The sequence below is a fragment of the Aythya fuligula genome, chromosome 15 (genome assembly GCF_009819795.1).
Source record: "Aythya fuligula isolate bAytFul2 chromosome 15, bAytFul2.pri, whole genome shotgun sequence".
Taxonomy (NCBI): Eukaryota; Metazoa; Chordata; class Aves; order Anseriformes; family Anatidae; genus Aythya; species Aythya fuligula.
Window position 1 is genome coordinate 847,879 of NC_045573.1, and position 20,022 is coordinate 867,900.

Sequence of the window (20,022 nt, forward strand, 5' to 3'; positions counted from 1 at the left end):
AGGACAAATGCCACCGCCTCCTGCAGCACGGCTGGTGCTGGCCATGGGCAGCGTGGGTGGACAGCCTGGGGCAGCTGTGCCCAGAGATGCTTTTCTGGGAACATTTCATGCTGCTGCAAAGCTGCAAACACTGCCCCATCTTTGTACCCTGAAAAGTGACAACAGCTAGTCAAGGTACCGCCTGTGACATGATAAAAGCACTTTGTGAACCTGAGCCCCACAGATGTCATAAGTCAGCGGCACCAGGGAACATGCTCGGCACGTTTTAGAGCCCGTGTTGTGAGCTTGTAGGAAGAAAATAAAAATGAGTTACAGGAACAACTTCACTGGCACGGTTTAAGCAGCTTGGCGAGGGCAGGCAGGTCTCTGCGAGCCATTTCAGCCTTGCAGTGCTCCCAGCGAGGCCGGTGCAGCACAGGGCTCCGGGACACTGCGATGCCCGGGTGCTGCTGAGCCCTGTGGGGCACAGGGGCAGCCCCGGTGCTGGGGGCTGCGTGGTGCTGAGCCCCCCGGGACACAGCCTGGTGAGAGCAGCCTGGAGGCTCCCCAGCAGCTCTGTGCCCCTTCCCCAGCCTGAACGAGCTTCTCTGTGGGCTGAGGCCCCACTGCCCTCGCCCAGCGCCCTGCGCCTGCCTGGCATGAGAGGATCAGTGCTGGAGTCTCATTTTTCCCTTGAATCCTCCGGGAGAGAAGAAAGGAGACCAAGCCCAAGTTACAGATTTTGCTTCTTGCTCTCTGAGCCAGCCACCTCCATCCAAGAACAAACACACAACAGAACAGGCCTGGAACTGTAATATATACAGCCTAATTAATCACATTACTCATGAAAATATATTGGTATAATTAATAACACAAGGCATCTATATTGGCCTCTGTGGCGCAGCAAATTATGAGGCAGTAATACTTGGACGTGTTGACCTGGATTTCATACATAATCCATCAAGCCATTCCCGCCAGATCGAGCCTCCAGAGACAAGAACAATACAAAAATGATAATTAAACAAAAGCAAGATGGACAGCAGTAGTGTCACATTAATCACTCCCATTATTGCGAGGCAGGAACGGGACGTTCTGAGTTTGTCCTGCACAGTCCTACACTTTTCTCTGTGAAGGCTTTGGTATTTTAATAGGCCTAGGAGGGGATATATGGCGGTTAATTATGTACAAGACTAATTGACAGTTTAGTGAACGAGAGCACACTGCAGGGCCATTACGCAGAGCAGCAGCCCTAGAGGTCTTCTCAAAGCTCCCTGGGGCCGGGCTGTGGGGCTGCTCCATGCCCTGGCCCCGGCCCCACCGGGCTCAGCACGTGGGGACGTTTCTTCCAGGGACACACGCTCAGGGTGAGGCAAAATGCACGGCTCCATCGCGCAGGGGGCGGCTCCAAAATCCCCCCCAGCAGCACCCTCTTGCCCAGGGGGCCACCCCAGCTGCAGGGCTGGCAGCGCACAGGAACCCGCAGGAGAAGGGAGCAGAATCTCCCCTCCAGCACAGCGTCCCTGCTCACCCAGCGTCCCCACAGTGCCTGTGCTGCCCTCGTGTCCCCTCCTGCTGCCAGCCAGCCAGGAAGCCCCAGCCCACGGCCATGCCCATGGCCAGCAGGGCCAGCTCAGGTGCTGTGCCTGCGCATGGACCCCGGAGCTGAGCACCAAGCCAAAGCCCACCCGGCTGTGCCACCCCTGCTGGCGGCCGAGCCGGGCTGAGCTGGCTCCGGCTTCACTGGCTGGAAACAAGGTTTTGTGCCAGCCTAATGCACGGGCTGATGAGCCTCCCTGCCAAGTCACCAGGGCTGAGCTGCTCGGGCCAATCTGTTTTCCTGTGTAGTGCTGACTTTCACTGATGGCTTCGGTTCAACAGCAACACAGCAGCCAGTGTGTGCAGGCACCTTCATGAGGGAAATGCTGCTGGGAATCCTCCTGCCCTGACAGAGCAGCGCTGCTCTGGAAATAGCATGTGTTAATAATATAAAGGTCTTGAAGAGTTAGATTCTACTTTTTACAAGTGTCTCATAAATTTCAGTTAGCTTATGTTCTCTAGACCCAGTGAAACAAGCAGCAGAGCTGCACAGACCGATGCCTGGGAACGCTCAGCAGCTTCCCAAGGCCAGAGAAGGTGGCCTCAAGAGGCGTGCAAGAGGATCCTGAATTCAAGCCACGTCACTGCCTCAGTCTTTCACATGCACCTTCCCTGACCCCACATCTGCCCTGCAGGACTTTCCATCTGCCAGGAAATTACCCGAGGGGGGTAGTTTGCAACCCGGAGCCACACTGCAGAGGTAAGCACAGCAGAAAAGGCCCCAAACTGCGCCGGGCTGGCACCCGCAGTGTCTGGCTCCACGACTTACTGCAACAGGTCTCCCAGGCTGAATGCATCATCTTTGGAGAAGTCCTCAGACACATTTCACTGACTGTATATTTCATTACTGTTATCAGTTCTTGAAAGGCAAATACATGTTCAGAGGGAACCCTTTGATGAGAGGTATCGGATAAAGTATGAGGCGTGTATCTGGCTATTAAGTGAATCTGGATTTAGTATCCTATTAATGAGATTATATTTGACAGTGCTAAGTAAAAAGGTTTGCAGAAATAGACAAAATTATTTTCAATAAAAAAGGAAGTCTGTTCAAAACAAAACAAAACAAAACAAAACAAAACAAAACAAAAGTTTGCTTACTTAAATATCACAGCAAGGAGGTCTGCATCTGCAGCATGGATAGGCCGTGCACAGTCCCCTAGGGCTATACCTGGGCTTGGGAGGGCTCCCATCTGAGCTTCACCTACCAAATTAGTTTAATCATGTCTGTCATTAGTCATCTTTGCTTGAGCCCTCATTTGGAGGCCATTTAAAAGGGATTAGAGAAAATCTCCTCTCTTTATTCCTGTACAATAGTGATTAACTATCGGGATTCAGAGGCGTTTTCATAGCGATGGAAAGAAGCAAAATGAACCCAGAGCCCAGCGCCCAAACCAGGCACTCGGAGCTGGGAGCAGGACCACGGGGCTGACACCCGGCTGCTCCCCTGTGCACAGGGCTGAGGGTGAGGGGGCTCGGGGGGGAGCTGCTCCATTCAGTGCGACTGTAAGGGGCTCTGGGCAAGGCCTCGTCCTCTGCCTGGGGACATCACCTCAGCAGGAAGGGGGCTGCTCTGCTGCAGGGAGGACGGAGGGAGCAGCTCGGCAGGCTCAGGGCTGTGCTGCTTCTCCCAGGGATGGGTGCTTGCAGCCAGCAGAGCTGGGAGCAGCCCTGGCAGCCTGAAGTCGCCAAGGTCCCACCAGCACATTTGATCCCCTGCAGCTGGTGCCCACCCTGCCACAACGCTCCTGATGGGGTCTCACGGCTGGGAGCGAGGGTTGTGTGAGCGCCGCTGTCCTGCAGCACGCACACCACAACAGCTCACTGCATCGTGCGCCTCCCCGCACTGCCTGCTCGGCACTTTCATTTAGTTTGCTGCTTGCTTGAGGACCATTCTGTGAGGTGTACGTGCGTGTGCGTGACGGATCAAAAGTCACTATTGATGGAAGCTAGAAATGAAAGTAAACTTAAACAAAAATCAGATAGGAAAAAAAAGTTAGGATGAATCTAGCTGCAGGTTTTTCAAAATCCGTCAACTGCTTTGAATTACACAGAGGAATGCCTTTCACTGAAGATGCAATTCATGTTTTTCCAACTAATGGGAAGTTTTGCTGAGGAATCCCTTCCCTGAAGGAGGGGCTCAACCTCTCCCAGGGGCCCATGCAGGCAGGCAGGGCACTGAGCAAATATTTTCTAATGCAAAACAATCCAAAGCAGCACGTAACAAAATGTTCACAAGCAAACCGAGTACTTGGAAAGCCAGCAGGCACTGCCAGGATGTGGACACTGCGAACCAGGGCAAGAGGCACTGTGGTCGGGTGCTTTCCTCTTCCCTCCCTTCACATCCATCCCGGCAGCATGTGTGTGGGGAGCTGCGCCCTGCCCTGCCCTGCCCTGCCCGTGTCCCGCTGCCCCCCTGCTGCCCCGCTGGCCCTGGCGCTGCTCTGCTGGTGCTGAGCAGCCCGGGACGGGGCAGGAGCCACGGGCACCCCATGAGCTGGGCTCTCCTGCTCTCCCCTTTAACGAAAGAAATGCTGCTGACACAAACAGCCTTCCAGCATTATTTGCAGGAATGCTGCCATAGCACATGTTCCCCGTGCCCCCCTTGCCATGGTGCTCTCCGGGGTCCCCAGACCAGCCAAGAGCCGGTGGTGGCCACAGCCCCTGCTTGTGGTGGGCAGCGAGCAGTGCTGCTGCAGCCCTCAGCACAAACAGACCCCTGCTTAAAGCTCATTAATCTTTAACAGAGCATTCGGGTTAATTCGAAAGGTTACTCACCCGTCAGTGTGAAGAGATCCCAAGGTAAATGTTCCTCTGGTGAGCACAGGAGCCTTCATGGGCAGGCGGGATGGGCAAACAACACCCTCTTAAAAAAACAGCACTTGTGTCCTTTGCCCTACAAGTGGAGCAGCCAGGCAGCGAGCCCCGTGTGCGGGCAGGAGGGGGGCAGGCAGACACTGCAGGGAGCAGGGGAGAACACCCCTGCCTCCTGCCGACCCCAAGGCTGGGAGGCTGACTGTCCCCAGCCCTGATCCTGCGGCATGGAGAGCACAGGGATGCCGGCACAGCGGGGCACGGGGACACCCACAGAGTGCAGGGCACCGCTGCCTGCCATTGCCCAGCCCCGACACCCCAGCACTCAGCAGCAGCCGCACCAAAACCACGTCCTAAATAAAAGCAACCGTCCCTGCCTTCAGTTCAGTCGCTTTCCTGACTTCAGCGATCCAAAGGGCGACTGCTCTGGTTTTGGATTTAGCATCAACTGAGAGAAGTCCTCGGTGCGTTCTGTGTTAAATAACTAAGGTTAATTTGATTTGATGCACCACTTCATTATCATAAACAGCTCACAGTATGTCAGTCCTCTGTAATTACAGTTTCCTACAGCCAGCATCTTGTTCATTTTCCGTCATTGATAGTGCTTCCCTATGATCACCTCACAGCTAAGCACTTCTGCATGAACTTCCCCGAACAGTAATTAGGTGTCATTTATTCTGTAGCTGACGGTTATACTAATTTACAAAACTAGGGGCAAGGATATTAAATTTACTTTTCATTACAGCCACATTTGCGTCTGATGGTTTGGATGAAGCCGCGCGTGCCGGCGGGCAGGGCGGGAGGAGGAGGGAGGCTCCGCAGCCAGCGTGGTGCTGGCCAGGGCCCAGGGAGCCAGAGGCACCACGAACGCCCTTCTCCGTCCTCCCCTTTGTGCCCCCGGACACTGCCTGTGGAGGCAGCGCCTCGGGTGCAGTCAGACCCTCAAACGAGCACCCTGGCCCCTGCCAGCTGTGGTGCCCGTGGCAGAACCGGCACCAGCACCCTTCCCAGCCAAACCCTGCATGCACCACAGGCACCCCAAAACTGCCCCCTTTGCCTGGAGAGGGCTGTGGGAGCAGTGGGAGGTCTGACCACGGTGCTGCGTTGCAGGCAGCACGGTGCAGGTCGGTCACTGCACCCACACCGCAGCGTGAGCCCCTCAAAGTGGGCTGGGGCTCAGGGCTGGGGCTGTTGAGAGCTGAGGAAGCCGGGTGGCTGCCCTGTCCCACAGCTGAGCCCTCCTCATCCTCACCCTCAGTGAGCAGAGGGAGCCGTGAGCGGTGGTGGCATTTCCACATCAGCCCCTTCCATGAGCCCTGCGCTGCCGGAGCCAGGGAATGGATCTGTCCGTGCAGCTGCAGGTCCCTGCTTATCTGCCCCCCAAAACAGAGGAATGTTTGCTTGTTGTGTCAAATTTAATTACGTCCCTGTACTGGAGGTGCAATGCTGGAGATGTTTGCAATTGATTTTATTTGACAAATTACTCTGGTGTTCCGTGTGTTCCTTATCTGCAGCTGCAGAAAGATGACCATGCTGGCCTACCCCACAGCACATCAAAGCACTTGGGAGGACAAATCCTGCAGCAGCATGCGGTCAGAACAACATCAGCCTGCTGGCACCGAGCTGCATTTTGTTAAGCTCTAGCTAACAGTGTAAAAAATATTAAAAGCAACACACCAAGCCCATGGGGAAGAGCTGCAGATGCCATAAACCATTTTACCCCCACAAAGGCAAAGGTAAAAAAGTCTAAGAACAAAGAAGCAGCCTTGCCCTGGCTGCCATCCGGGGCTGCAGCTCCAGAGCCCACAGCGGAAAGCAGTACAGGGTGCAATGGCAGTGCCCATGGCACGGGAAGAATATCCCAAATGCAACAGGAGTAGGCGGTGTATGCAGGCACGCCCAACACACAAGAGGGAAACGCAGCTCACAGGAGGAATGCCCAGTGAATAAGAACACCAGGTGTATGGCAGGAAGCCCCAGCATACACAGGCACACCCAGAGCACATGAGGATGACTGGCCCAGCACACACCACGGAGAGGCAGCAGCACTGTGTGGGGCACAGACCTTGGCACAGCCCCTGGCACATTACAAAAAACAAGACGCAGGCGAGCAGCAAGCAGGCTGGAGCTCTGCATGGAGACACCAGCAGCACCAAGGGGATGGGGAAGAACCTTGGGGTTCTGTCTGCATCTGTGGCCGTGGCCGCTGCCTGGTGCTGGGGATGCAGAGGGATGGGGCCAGGCAGCCCAGTGGGGCCCCAAAGTGGGTCCGTGGTGCCCGCAGGTGCCACAGGACGGCAGTGCTGGCACAGCCCCCTCACCACGGTGCTAACACGGCTCATCCGGCAAAAGTCTTTCTCAGTCACCATTCCTATTTTTTTTTAATTGCGATATCCATGGAGCTGAACTGATGGTGTTTGCACTGACTGCTGAATTAGCAGGGTACCAGACTGTAACAATATAAAATATATATTGTTAAAAGCCACTTAAGGCGCCCTCTGAAAGGGTTTGCTGAACCTTTGAACAAGAACCCAGGGGAAAGCCCTTTATTACCTCTGTGACCAGGTCAATTACTCTAGAACTGAGCAAATTATTTATGAGGTGATCAGCCTATTAAAACATTAACACATCCATCACTTAGCTGCTGATCTGGCTCCTGTCTTTATTGCACTGCGTGTTGGGCCTGGGAATTTACTAGCATTTTATTTGGTTCAAAGCTACATTTACAAAGAAAAAAAACACACACACACACAAAACCCCACCAGCTATCACTTTCACAGATCCTGAGTTACAGAGGGATCCTCTGCCTCCTCCAAACTCATTTAAACTATTTCATCATTTCCATCATTTACCTTTTTGTCTTTGTTGTTGTTGCCTTTTCGCATGGTCTAAACAAAGGCACAAATTGCAGGTCTTTAATTCGGAGAGACTTCAGAGCATCAAAAATCAAATTTAGCTATTACCATCAGAATCTCTATCTGCTCTTTAAGTATAAGTGCTTGCAGTGGGAATGTGTGATGAACTAGCTGAGCCTCTCCTTTGAAAGTGATAAAGCATCAAATCTTGAGAATAAATGGGCTGTTACAGCGGCGGGCACCCCGTGGTTACTGTACAGCCAGGAGAGGCAGATAGTGCTCTGCGGAGGGAGGGGGCATTTATTTCTGTCTGTCAAGACACAGGAAAGATGGAGAACATACAAGGGGTAGGAATTAGTGTCTTAATCTACTACATTTACACTCTTCACTTTTTTAAATGCCTTTTGGCTAGTCATTTTCCCGCATCTGATATTTTATTATCATGTCTTTTATGACATTTCCAGACACTTATTAAATCAAGATGGAGAGCTGTGCTTTGTGTGCCAGCTGTTTGATGGGGAGTGCAGAGAGCGGGCAGCTCTGGAGATAAGGGGCTGTCAGTGTGGGCAGGGGCAGGGACATCCATATGAGAAAAAACCAAGCAAAAAGCCCACTGAGAAGATCCCACGCAGCATGCCAGAGCCGACCTTCAGAAGGAGGGCCTGAAATTGGGGCTGGGGGCTGGAGCAGGCTCCCCAGGCGAGCCCTCCTGCGGCGGCCCTGCAGGAAGCGCTGGGGGTGCCCTCGCTCCACCAGCAGCTCCCGGGGGAGCTCCACCACTGTGCGGCTTCATGCCTCATTTCCTGAATTCCTGAGGTTTCTCTGGCCTTCTGTGAGCCCCAGTGGTGCCCAGAGCAGAGCTCAGCACAACAGAGCTGGTGCCCAGGGGCACCCCTGTCCCCAGGCCCTGCCAGGGGCCCCGGGCTGAGCCGCTCGGTGCCGAGCTTCTGCCAGCACCAGGCAAGCTCCTCGCTCAGCGGAGGTCCATGGACCTGCTTCAAAGAGCTGCCACAGTTGCTGCTGGGCTCAGAAATGAAGCCAGAGCCAAGCCGGAGGGCTGTGGCAGGCCAAAAAAAGTCCCATTAACACCTTCAGTGCTGCAAGTACATCCCTGCGCCTCCCTTCCTACATAATCCAAACTGAATTCAAGCTTCCAAAAGCCCTCGTATACTAAACAACAGACAAACACATCCTCTCTCTTTGTGGGGCTGGTGGCAGCATCCCCTGATCCTCAGGTGAGCTCAGCCTGGGTTATTTCCCCAGAAATGCCCACCTTGGCACAGCCAGCCCTGGCCACCCCACGCACACCCGCGCCGTGGCACCGCCACAGAGCCCCTGCAGCTGACGGGGATCAATTTTCCTCATCACTTATCTTTTCCATACCACAGGGGAACGTTCACATGAGAAGGTTTTGACGGGAGCAGAATTGCTTGCCACAAAACTATTACGGAACCAATTAAAGCAACTAAAACACGGGGTCTGAGCAAAGTGCTACAGGGAGAGCTCGAGAAGGGGCCGGTGCCAGGGGACGGCGACGCAGCAGGCGAGGCAGGGCCCGGGTCAGTTGTTTGTTTGTTTAACCGCTCGCTCACAGCGACAGCTGGCTGAGAGTCAAAAAAAAATCTGTACAGGCAGCAGAGAAAAATTATTCTCAAGCAGCGAAGCTGTGGAAGTCGCTTCCTCGCGATTGAATTAAAGAGTTCTGTTGGGGAGAGCCAGCAAACGTGCGAAAGGGGCAGGGCGGACATTTGTGCCAATTAAAAAGCTTGCGGAGCTCATTCCCCCAGACGGCAAATCCCGACTACAAACACGAGCCCGTATTTACTGAAGCCGCCGCCGCCGCCTCGCATTCCAGGCGAGCACAAGGGAGCCCGAGCGGGACGCCGGGTGATTGGCAGCCGCATTCAGCAACACACAGAAATCCCTTTTTTTTGTTGTTTTTGCAAGCATCTTTAAAGATGTCTCTGAAACATATGGCTTCCTTCAGCGACACAAAGGGGCTAATGATTGCCCAGGAATGCCCCAAGTATTAAATATGGGATCACTACAGTCACAATGCCACACCAGAACGGCAATTCATATTCGGTGTCAGCTCAAAAGAGCTTTTGTGGATAATTAGTTCAAGGACAAAAAAAAATTGCTACTAATGCTTAAAACTAAGGCGGATGCTGCTGCGCAGTCCTATCTCCGAGTACGAGCTCAGCCCATTATCTTCCCCGTATCACTAGCTGCGCCTGATTAATTTTACTTTTCTCTCCAATTTCTCTGCTGACAATGCGCGGGGAACAAAGGCTTGTGCCTGAACAGGGGCAGTAATTCATCAGCGCCCTTCAGAGCCTGCACGCAGCTGCCCTCTTCCCAGCACGGCTGCCAGTCGTACCAGACAACGATTCACCGAGCCCTCCTTTCCCATGGTCTCCAGGGAGATGGCGATGGACCTGCATCCTAATGACGGGCGGCCGCCTCGCCCGCACCCACCGCCCGGCAGCCGGGCCCCCGCGGCCCCTTCCCGGCTGGGCTGGGTGGGGGCCGGAGCCCCCAGCATTAGGATTCAGCCCCCGTCCGCCCCGGGCAGCGCGGCGTGGCGGCTCCTTATTCCGCACACGCTGCTGGGGGACAAGCGGCCCCACCCTGGCGGGGACATGGCGGGGGAGCACCGAGGCACCGGCCGAGCCACGCTCCCGGCCGGGTGCTGCCGGGACCCTCAGCACCGAAACAGAGCTGGCTTTGTCTGAGAGCCGCCGCGCAGGGAGCTGAACGCACCGGCGGCAGCATGGATCACCATCGCGCTGAGCGCTCGCCACCAAACGCCCCTCGGATGCGGAAGGAAAGGGAAAAGCCTCCCCAGAACCGCCGCACGCAGGATACATCTGCTTGATTATTATTATTTTTTTTTAATCCCAGCATCAAAGCACTAATGGGCAGCGGACATGGGGCTCCCCGGCTCCCACCTGCGAGGAGCCCTTTGTGGAGCATCGCAATGCCTGCGCCGACGCAGCCGGTGGGACCGCGACATGGAGCTGCGTGCAGGGCAGGAGGACGGAGAGGGGCACATGCACACCGAGCACATGCTGACCCCGCTGCGTGGCCCCACAGCCCCCATGGGCGGCAGAACCCCGCTCCATCCACCAGGGCCGTGCTGCCCGCAGAGGCGAGGCTGCACGCGGCGGAGCGCCCGCGCACGCCCTGCATGCTAATGAGCGGCGCCGGGAGAGCTGCGCCAATTAATTGCTCGAAGTATCTGTTAACTTACCAAATGGGGAGCCGTGGTGCCAAATTAGAGGGCAGGGTTTTGCAGCGTGGCGGCGGCACGGAGCTCCCCGCGCCCGCGGGTCTCCGGGCGGCAGGTACGGCTCAACTACAAAAGGGCAGGTGAAGGAAGGAGACAGACCTGCTTATATTTTTGTATTTAAATTTTTTTTTTTTTTTTTTGAGCTCACGTAGCATTTAGGGTCACATGCTGCCGTTAGCATCGGTCTGCACCATCACGTGGCTGGGGTCAGGGCTCACGTGACGAGCAAACCTGATGAAGTGCCACTAAGACCCATTTCGCCTCGACCCTAAAAAACTTAGTTGTAAAAATCTAATTTATAATGGGTTAATGAAATAATTAATTTTTGAAGTAGGCTTCTAACCTTTAGAACCAAATAATTTCGGGGGGAGGGGGCGGGAGAGAAGGAGATGGGAACGAAATGCCAAGATTTCAATGAATATTTAATACACCCTCCGCGCTCCTCATAAGCTCCTGCGACTTGGAGCCGTGCCAGCGCCATTTGAATACCATCCTTTGTTAATAACTAAATTGACGCCTCTGTTGCTATTCGGTGTTTGCAGCTCTATCAAGCTGTAATCTGTCACAGCGAATACGGGGGGAAGCATAACTCAATGAGTGCGCACCCGGCTGCGGTGCCTGCAGAGCGCGGGGCTGGTCCCGCAGCCGGGCTGCACCGCGGGGCGGAGGGTGCTCCCCGCCCTTACACCGACACAGGCACCCTGTACACACACACGCACACATCTATCAATACATAAAAAATCACATTTTTATACGTACACACAGTGTTGTGTTTTTTTTTCCACCCAGAATTAGCAGCAGGAAGCTGGGGTTCGCTCCAGCCATTTTAAGTGCAGGATTTTGCGTTATTTGAAATGTCTTAATTTCAAGAGGGAAATAACAAGGTATGGCCATTTCTGCAACTCCACAAATAAACATCTCCTCAGCCCCCAACAAACGATACGCTGCCTGACACAGCCACCCCCTGGGTGCCTGCGAGACCAGAGGGAGCTGCTGGAGCTGCGGGCAGCGGCAGCGCCCCTCGGCCTCCCCAGCCCAGGGACAGGGAACAGGCACTGCCGGGCCCGGGGCCAGACCTGCTGCTGGGGGATGTTACTGGTGAGAGGACTGGTCCCTGCCTGGCATCAAGGCGCTGAAATTAAAAATTCCGTTTTGCATGCCCGCAGACCTACGGATCACATCCAGAAATAACAAAGCAGGCTGTCCCTCTGAAAATGGAGCAGGACATCAAAAAATGAAAGCTGGGCTCTGCAGGGAGGCTGCCGAACGGCCCCGTTTCCACAGCAGGGCTGGGACTGACTGCCGGCGGGGACCACAGCGGCTGCTGCAGGGCGGCCGGGACACGGGGGCTCTGATAGCCGCCCCTACTTCTCAATTAGTTTAACTAATTGGGCAACAGCTCCAGCGTAATTCACTTGATTCTCCCAAACCATTAATTATTCTGCATTCAGGACAAATACACTTTGCAGTTGCTGCGCGGTGCAGCCGTGCAGGCAGGCTCATTTGCATTCCCGGCACACGGGCAGCCGCTGGAAGCCGTGTCTGAGCCTGTGCAGGCTGTAATGAAACGCGGCAAGGAAACACTCGATTGGCCACATGCAGGAGAAAAGGGGGAAAAAAAAAAAAAGAAAAACAAACCCAATTTTCATTTCGTATTAAATCAGACGCACATGTCGCAGGGAAACGTGGGGCTCCCACCCATGGGTGCGGGGCTGCCTGCAGCTCCCCTCCCGGCACCCTCGGGTGTGGGGGGGTTGGGCTGCCTGGTGCAGGCAGAGCGAGGGGACACAGGGCCCGAGGTGATGCCTTGCTTCCTTCGGAGGGACACGCTCCTCAAACTGCCCAGCCCTGGGGGACGCGTTGCACTCCCTGCCCTGCCAGGCCAGCCCTGGGACCCCACATCTGGCACACACCCCCAGGGCAGGGGCACCATCAGCTCCAAGTCCTGCAGCATCGCAGGAGTCTGCCACCCATCGCCCGGTGGCAGGCCCCTCCTGGAGATGCCTTTCTCCTTCCCAAGGGGCTCACGGCACGAGGAGGGAGCACGGCCTCAGCTCCCACTGAGAGCTGCTCGTCCTCACGTCCTCACCCGCCACGGCGCGCCGGCAGCCAGCCCGAGCTCCATCGCCACGATGGGTTCACCAGCTGCGGCACGCAGGGAACCAAAATGCGTCAGGAAAACTCAGCCGATGAAGGGCACCACTGCTCCTGTGCCCATGCTGCTGGCACAGCTGCAGGGTGCCGAGGACACGCGCCCCCTCTCTCCACCCATGCACTGCACCATGGCCACTGTATGGGCACTGCGAGCATTTCACAGGTCCCCCAGGACACCAAACTGCCCCGCACTCTGTCACCCCTGAGACCACACGAGCACCTCCCTGAGGCTCGAAGGCCCTGGAGGATGGGCCTTAACAGCCTGGCACTGCTGGTGTGGGGTGAGAGGGAACGGGGCGGGCAGGCCCTGCAGAGCGGGGTGCCCGTGGCCGTGGGGCAGGCAGGAGGGCAGTGCGCTCCTGGGCACGGCCTCAGGATGGGGCCAGCCCTGCCGTGCGCACTGCGCGGGGATGTGGGTGCTCCAGCTGGGCACAGCGAGCTCCCCACACCGTGCGCTGCCCCAAACCCAGCACAGCCATCTCCCGCTGAGAGCACCACAACCCCACAGGCACCAACACCCACAGTGGTGGCCACAGCCCTGCACAGCACAGGCAGGATGGCACCGAGCACGCAGGTAGCCGTGGGCACCCTCACCAACTGGGCGCAGGATGGTGCCATCGAGCCCCTCGCCAACCCTCCCGCACTGCACGGTGCTGGGGCAGACACTGTGGGCTGGAGCGGTGCTGCTCACAGCCTCCCCCACAGCTGCCAGGCCCAGCACTTTGCCTGCTGCAAAATGCAGCCAGGAGGATGGGGGCCACCCCCCCCGGGCAGCATCAACGCTGACCCATGCCAGCCCAACGTGCCGAGGCCAGGCCACCAGCAACGTCTCTGCAGAAGGGTGAGCATCGGCCTCAGCCGGGGCAGTGGGCAGCAGAGCAGGGCACGGCGGGCACCCGGCGGCACGGGCACGGCGGGGACGTCTCCACCTACCTGCGGTGCTGGCGGAAGGGGACGTTGCCGAGCGCCCTCTCCTCCGCGGGGAGGGGACCCCCCCGTGCTCAGCCAGCTCTGCCCTTGCGCGAAGCACCCCGGGCAGCCGCCGGGCACCGGCTCATTCGTGGAGGCGAAAAGGAGCGGCCGGCTGGAGCCCGGGCATTTTGTGGAGCTTTTCTTCCCTCTCGGTGGAGACGAAGGAGCGCCCTGGCTTCATCTGTCACTACAGCGCTGCTGCAAGGATCCGTAGGCGCTGTGTTATGTCCTTGAGACACAGACCGATGCCATCTGGGCAAAATGCCATGAGATCCCTGGAGACCAGGGAGTATCGCGCTGCCTCCGAGAGCTGCACAGAGAGCCGAGCACGCCGCCGCGATCAACAAATATTAACTGCTTTGTGGCTGGGGCGAAGCGCAGGAGCAGGGGGTGCGTGGGGGCACGGCTGGGCTGCAGCCAGCAGGGCTGGCAGGCGGTAACCCCAGGCTGGGCATCCCCTGGGAAGGGCTGGGGGCAGCGGGCAGGTGGGACACCGTACCTCGCAGAGGTTATCCTGGTGCTGCATGTGCTGCTGCGGGGGTTAAGCAGCCCCAACCTGCCCAGATGAGAGCAGGAGCGCAGGGGCAGGCAGGGCATCGTCCCCAAGGGGTGTCCCAGAGCCACAGGCCTGGGTACCGTGTGCCCACCCCTGCTGCTCCCTGCCATCAAGGGGCAGAGGTCCCGCACGTGGTGCCAATGACAAGGAGGTGCCACAAACACCAGGGCTGCCGGCAACTGATGGGCACGGCCACGGATTGCTTCAGGGCATGGATCCACATCAGCACCCCCAGGCATGGAGAAAAGCAAAACAAGCCCCAAACCCCAAGGAGAAGCACAGCCCTTCAGTACAGACGGAGCAACAGTGCGTGTCCCGGGGCAAGGGGCAGCGCCAGTCAGGCTTCTCACCTCCCTGGCCCCCTCTGGGACCCCCACCAGTACTGGGCACGCTGCAGCCAGGCCAGGGAGCACCCCACGATGCAGAGCAGATGTGCATGGACACCCCTCTCCCATCCTCCCACGAGATGTTTAGGAAGCAAAGTCTCCCAGTGCCGTACTGCCCCACCTGGCAGCTGCCCTCTGCTCACCCTTCAAAGGCTTTGTGCTGGGGGGACCCTTTGCAGCCTCAGGGCAGATACAGGCAGGGATGCTTCCAGCAGCTGGTGTGCTCGGGCTCCTGCCAGCCCCCCCTTGCTCCCCACTCACCTCGCTGGTGCAGCAGAGGCAAATTGCAGCTGTATGTTTAAAAGGGAGAAAATTCAATACTTGGGGAAAAAAAAAAAAAAAGGAAAAAAAAAAGTAATATAAAATAAGTAATAGGAACGGCAACCCTAAAGCTACTTAAAGCTCCAGAGGAGTCATTGCTCAGAGCAGGCTGATCTAACAGCTGCAGTGCTGGGTTATCTCTGAGACAGACCCAGTTATCCTTCTAACTTATTCATTCATCTTTATGGCTTGATTTGTATCATTTTCTCCTTTTTATTTTTATTTTTATTTTTTTTTTTGCTTACAAACTCAGGCCTCTGCTTGCAGCAGGGAGCAGAGGGCATCGCCCACAGAGCCCCCTGGGAGCAGCACCCCCTGCCAAGCCCCCCCGTCCTCTGCCTGTCTGGGTCCTCCCAGAAAGGATGATGCCAACAAAGGGAATCTCCCTCAGTTAGGCTGTGCAGACACCAAGCAGTTTAGCCCTTACTCTGAAGAGTGGCAGTTAAGGAAGGAAGTTTCCTGTCCCTGGCTTGGCGCTGAGATCCCGATGTCACGGGGACAGAAAGCTCTGTGCTGTGAGTGCCAGGAGGGCACCCAGCACCATGGGGCACTGTGGGACTGCCCCACTGCGCCCTGCAGCCCGGCCTGGCACCCACCTGCGGGGAGCTGCCCCAGGCACTGCCAAGCCCCATGGCAAGGGGACCCCCAGAGCTTCCCCCCTCCACCTCCTGCGGCCCCGGCTGCACCCTGTGCTTTGGCCCTTGCACAGCTGCGGATGGGGCACGTGCAGGATCTGCTGAAACCCAGGAAAGAGATGCTGCCTATAATTAAAATGCACATCCCATTAATTGCTGTTAATAATGCATTTCCCTCTCCAATGTAGGCTGCTAGAAAAGCTTTTGCTGAGGACAGCAAAGCAAAACACTTTGTTTCTGTTAGTTTTTCAAAAGGAAAAAAGTCTCATTTATCTGAACAGGACACCAAAAGCCAGCAAAACATTCTCCGGCTCCAGCATGCGTTCGGTAACAATATCTTTGCAGTCACATACCAAGGAGATTCAATTATCTGGCAGAACATGTCCCAAAGGCATTTAGATAATTGCAAACATAAGTACAAAATCTGCCGCTAATTATTAAAGAAATACCAAATAAGGAGACCAAATGATAGAAAAGTGGTGCTGCTGAGCACAGAACCCGTCCGCACGTGCTGGAAGCGGAGGTTTCCTCTGGGTGCATCTCAGGGCGATCGGGGTGAGCCCATCCCCGCGGGGCCGGGGAGGCGCTGCCGAAGCCCCCAACCCTGCTGCAGGAGCCCGCTGCCAGGCCGGGACCACTGCCCCAGCCCCAGAGCAGCTCAGTGAGGAGGAGAGAAGTGGCCCGAGGGGTGGCGGGAAGGTCCCGGCCCCAAGGCACCCCCTAAACATGCCCCCGGGGGATCCCCAAAGCTCCAGAGCACCCGGTGCTTCCAGCGGGAGCAGCGCTTGCTGCCTCTTGGGTTTGCTTTGTATTTCCTTTACAACTGCAAAGGGACAGATCAAGATCTGGGGAAGGGATCGCTCCCCGAGGGCAAAGCCAGGAGAGGGGCGGCCGAGCCCGGCACTGCCTCCAGCCCCTTCCCTTCCCCGTTACCTCCTGAGCAAAACGGAGACGAGCACGGAGGGCTGCGGTGCCTGCGCTGACATTTCTGTTACCTACCCTGCAATAATAGCAATTACACTGAATATAGGTCACAAATGATTTTTGTTGAATATTCAGCAGCTTGAATCAGAAAACAGTCACGCACAAATTGATGGTTTTCCTGTATCCTCTGTGTAATAGGTACAGATCTCCTTCCAATACGTCAGGCAGCAGCAGCAGAGGCATGCTAGGCGCTCATTAGACGACATCAGAACAGACATCAGAGCGCTGACACGTCCCACACGAGCAGTCCTGACCGGGGAGGAGAGTGCTGCTAGCTGCAAACAAGCACTTGTCCCAGGTTCTGTGTTTCTTTTTTTTTTTTTTTTTTTTTTTTTTTGTAGCTTTTCAAAGAACGGCTGCTTGGGTAACCTAACATAGGGCTCCCCTGAGAGCCCTGCACCTTCCACCAGCTCCTCAGCCCCGGGGTCTGGTGCCCTCCAGGGTCCCTGCAGCTGAGCTCGGGCTTTCTTCTGGCACCCCCCAGGCACCCGCAGCCTCCCAGGAGATGTCTCCTGAGCACTGAGGCTCCAGTGAAGGCCATGCTCCAGGTTCAGCCATGTGTGCACACCTCAGGACCAGGCAGCAGTGCTGCTCGGGCTCCTGGGCAGGGCGGGCATCTCACCTGGGAACTCACAAATCACAGCCACCCCCACCCTCCCAAAAAAAAAAAGAAAAAAGAAAAAACGAAAAAAAGCAGAAGGAGTGGAGGGCTCTCAAGGCTGGCAATAAAATGATCAGCACTTTTTGGGAACAATTACAAGTGAAAACATGCCAAGGTGTGGACATGGCCCCCGGGACTACCACCCTACCGGGTGTGCTGCATGAAGCCCCCTGGCTCCCGCTGCACTGTGCACACCTCCCGGGGCACAGCGGCCTTTCTTGGGCTTCAGCTGAGGTGGGAGGAGGGACTGGTAGCCGCAGACAGACCCCGAGGTGGCCCCGGCCCCCGCTGAGCCCAGCAGAGGCAGCAGACGGAGCCAGGAGGGGAGGCAGCCCCCAGGAGGGTGGCCCCGGTCCCCGAGCGCTGCCCGCCGCGATGGAAAGCGTCGGCTGCACAACGTGGGGACTTCCAGCTCTGGGGAGAGCCTGGGGGCTGCTGAACCCAGACAAAAAACACAAGAGAAACGGGGGGAAAAAGGCCTGGAAAGCAACCCCACACTACGATTTGAAACGAGAACGCGTCTGCTTATAATTCAATGCAACTGCTGGGTATTGTTGCTGTCTGTAATTACGCTCTGCTTTTCATCCCTTGAAGTTCAGTTTTCTTCCCACCATTCTTCTGCATTCGGTCGTTTAGCCTTCCAGCCAGCAGCTGCTCCTTGGATCTGTTTTCCCTTAGAGTCACAAGCCTGTGGAAGGCTGCCCCAGCCTGCAGGACGCTCACAGCTGAGACCTTCAGCCCTGCTGGGCTCCGGTGACAAATACCAGTGGAAGCAGTGCACATCTCCCAGTTCACCTTCCCACCGCCTGCCCAGCTTCTTGGGACGGGGCAGGCGCTGCCCACAGCCCTGTGAGGCCGGGGTCCCTGCCAGCCCCGGGCAGCAGCGCGGTGCCGGATGCTCTGCACAGGCTGCTGCGCCACCAAGCCCAAGGGCTTGGAAGGGAGCCCATGTTTGAGGGCTCCTGAAGGGAAAGCAGCTTCTCCGTGACAGCGTTTTGGCAAAAAACAGTGTTATTTAAATACAACAGTTTCTTCAGTCAAAGTAAATAATAATTAAGTAAACCCAATTAAAATCAGGATCTCTCCGAAATGTTCTCAGGGACACGTGCGTATTCGAGCGCCGTGGCCGAGCCCGGAGCAGGCTGCAGCTGCCTCCCCCCCAGGGGCAATGCAGAGGTGGTTTCCTCACCGCACGTTCACAGGGCCACCTCCCGGCCCTGCTGCACGCAGGAAGCTGACCACAGCCACTGGTGCCATCTTCCAGCTGCTGGAGAAGCCACCGAGACCCCAGCTTGTGATCGGTCCCGCACTGCTCAACACCCGAACCCAAACCTTGCCTTCCTCGCACCCTCACACCTTGGGGCTGGGAACGCAGCCCCGCGGCCACCCGGCCTCTGTGTGGGTGCGAGCTGGAACAGGATTGCCGGTGGCACAGGGGGGACAGGCGACAGAACAGACACCTGCTGGCTGTGGGTGTCCCAGTGCCTTTGGAAAATCACGAAGCCCACGGCATCGGGCTCGGCCCCGTGCAGCCGCTCTCCAACCAGCAGCGAGCCTCGGACGCGCTCTGCCAGCCGCCGTGGGGCCCTGGGAACCACGGGCTGCAGCCAGGCAGCTATTGAGAAGACACATTTTCTAATTTTTCCTCCCAGAACATTTCCGTTTTCCTCAACTCTATTTTAAATTGCATCTGGATTGAAAACAGCTGAGAGAGATTTACAGAAGTCAGCCGAGACACCCAGGGAGAAATTCTGAGAGCATCTGAAGGGACCGGGGCAGCTCCGGTGCTGCCAGGCTCCGGCACCGCAGACAAAGGCAGGGAGGCTGCGAGCACACGTCCGCGAGGCGAGCATTGAGGAGCAGCGTGTATGTCGAACAGGATATAATTATCTCTCTGTGATGACTATTTTTTCAACGTGTCCTCATTTCCCTGCCATCCTTAAAACAATGCAGAGTGTTTTCATCTGCAACACGGAGAATTTCATTTTCTCAGGCGTTCTTTTGTCTAAGAGGCTCTCTCCTTTCATCAGCATAATAATAAAACAACAACAAAAAAATCAAGCTCTTTTTGAGAATGTCCTTAAAAAGCCCAGGCACTTTGGAGAGATGCCAAGGTGCTTCCTGAGATGCACTCAGGCTCTGTGCGAAGCTGAAAGCTCTCAGCGCAGGACTCCAGGAAGAAAGCCTCCCGACTAATTTGGTCTCTGCTTTGGTCCTCAGCTCGCAGAAAATTGCAGAAGGCTGCTGGCTTGAAAACTACAAACGTCAGATACGATTTCAGACGTCTTTATTTATTTTCCTGCAAAAAAACATCACAACGCACTTATGCCAATGGAAACGTAAAAAACAAAGCAATCCCCCACGCAGCCAACCCCAACCCAAAGAGCTGCGTGGAGGCTGCCGGAGCTGACCAGCACCGTGGCCACCCCGACCCGGTACCGCTGCTCCGGCTGCCGTGGGCACCGTGAGCCCCGAGCGACCCCCGGGCTGCAGGAGCTGGGCACTGCTCATGGGTGTCCGCGGCCGTGGGAGCATCCAGCGGTACTGACGCACAAAGAAGATCGTGTAGGGTTCTCGCACGGCCTCGCCTTTACCAATCAACAATCAGCAAGCATGACAAATAATTGTTTGCAGCTGTCATTAGCCAAAAACAAGGCAAATCTGCATATGCTTAATCTTAATTAGGCAGGCTTGGCAAGGAGCCCTTGCTCGTTGCTACCAAACAACCGTTTTGCTCACAAAAGGGCGACAAAAGCCCAGGCACGCACACAAAATTTGGATGGAAAAAAAAATGACTGCAAAAGACTAATCCTGCCCAGC

The 20,022-nt window shown here is 56.3% G+C and overlaps 1 protein-coding gene across 1 annotated transcript in view; it reads right to left on the reverse strand.

Moving 5' to 3' along the window:
• The window catches only part of TNRC6A (trinucleotide repeat containing adaptor 6A), an 81,790-nt gene extending 67,930 nt beyond the window's left edge, over positions 1–13,860 (reverse strand). The window contains exon 1 of the mRNA XM_032197830.1: positions 13,621–13,860. The gene's annotated coding sequence lies outside the window, so the exon portion shown is untranslated. The remainder of the gene's footprint in view (positions 1–13,620) is intronic.
• Positions 13,861–20,022: the final 6,162 nt, after the last annotated feature.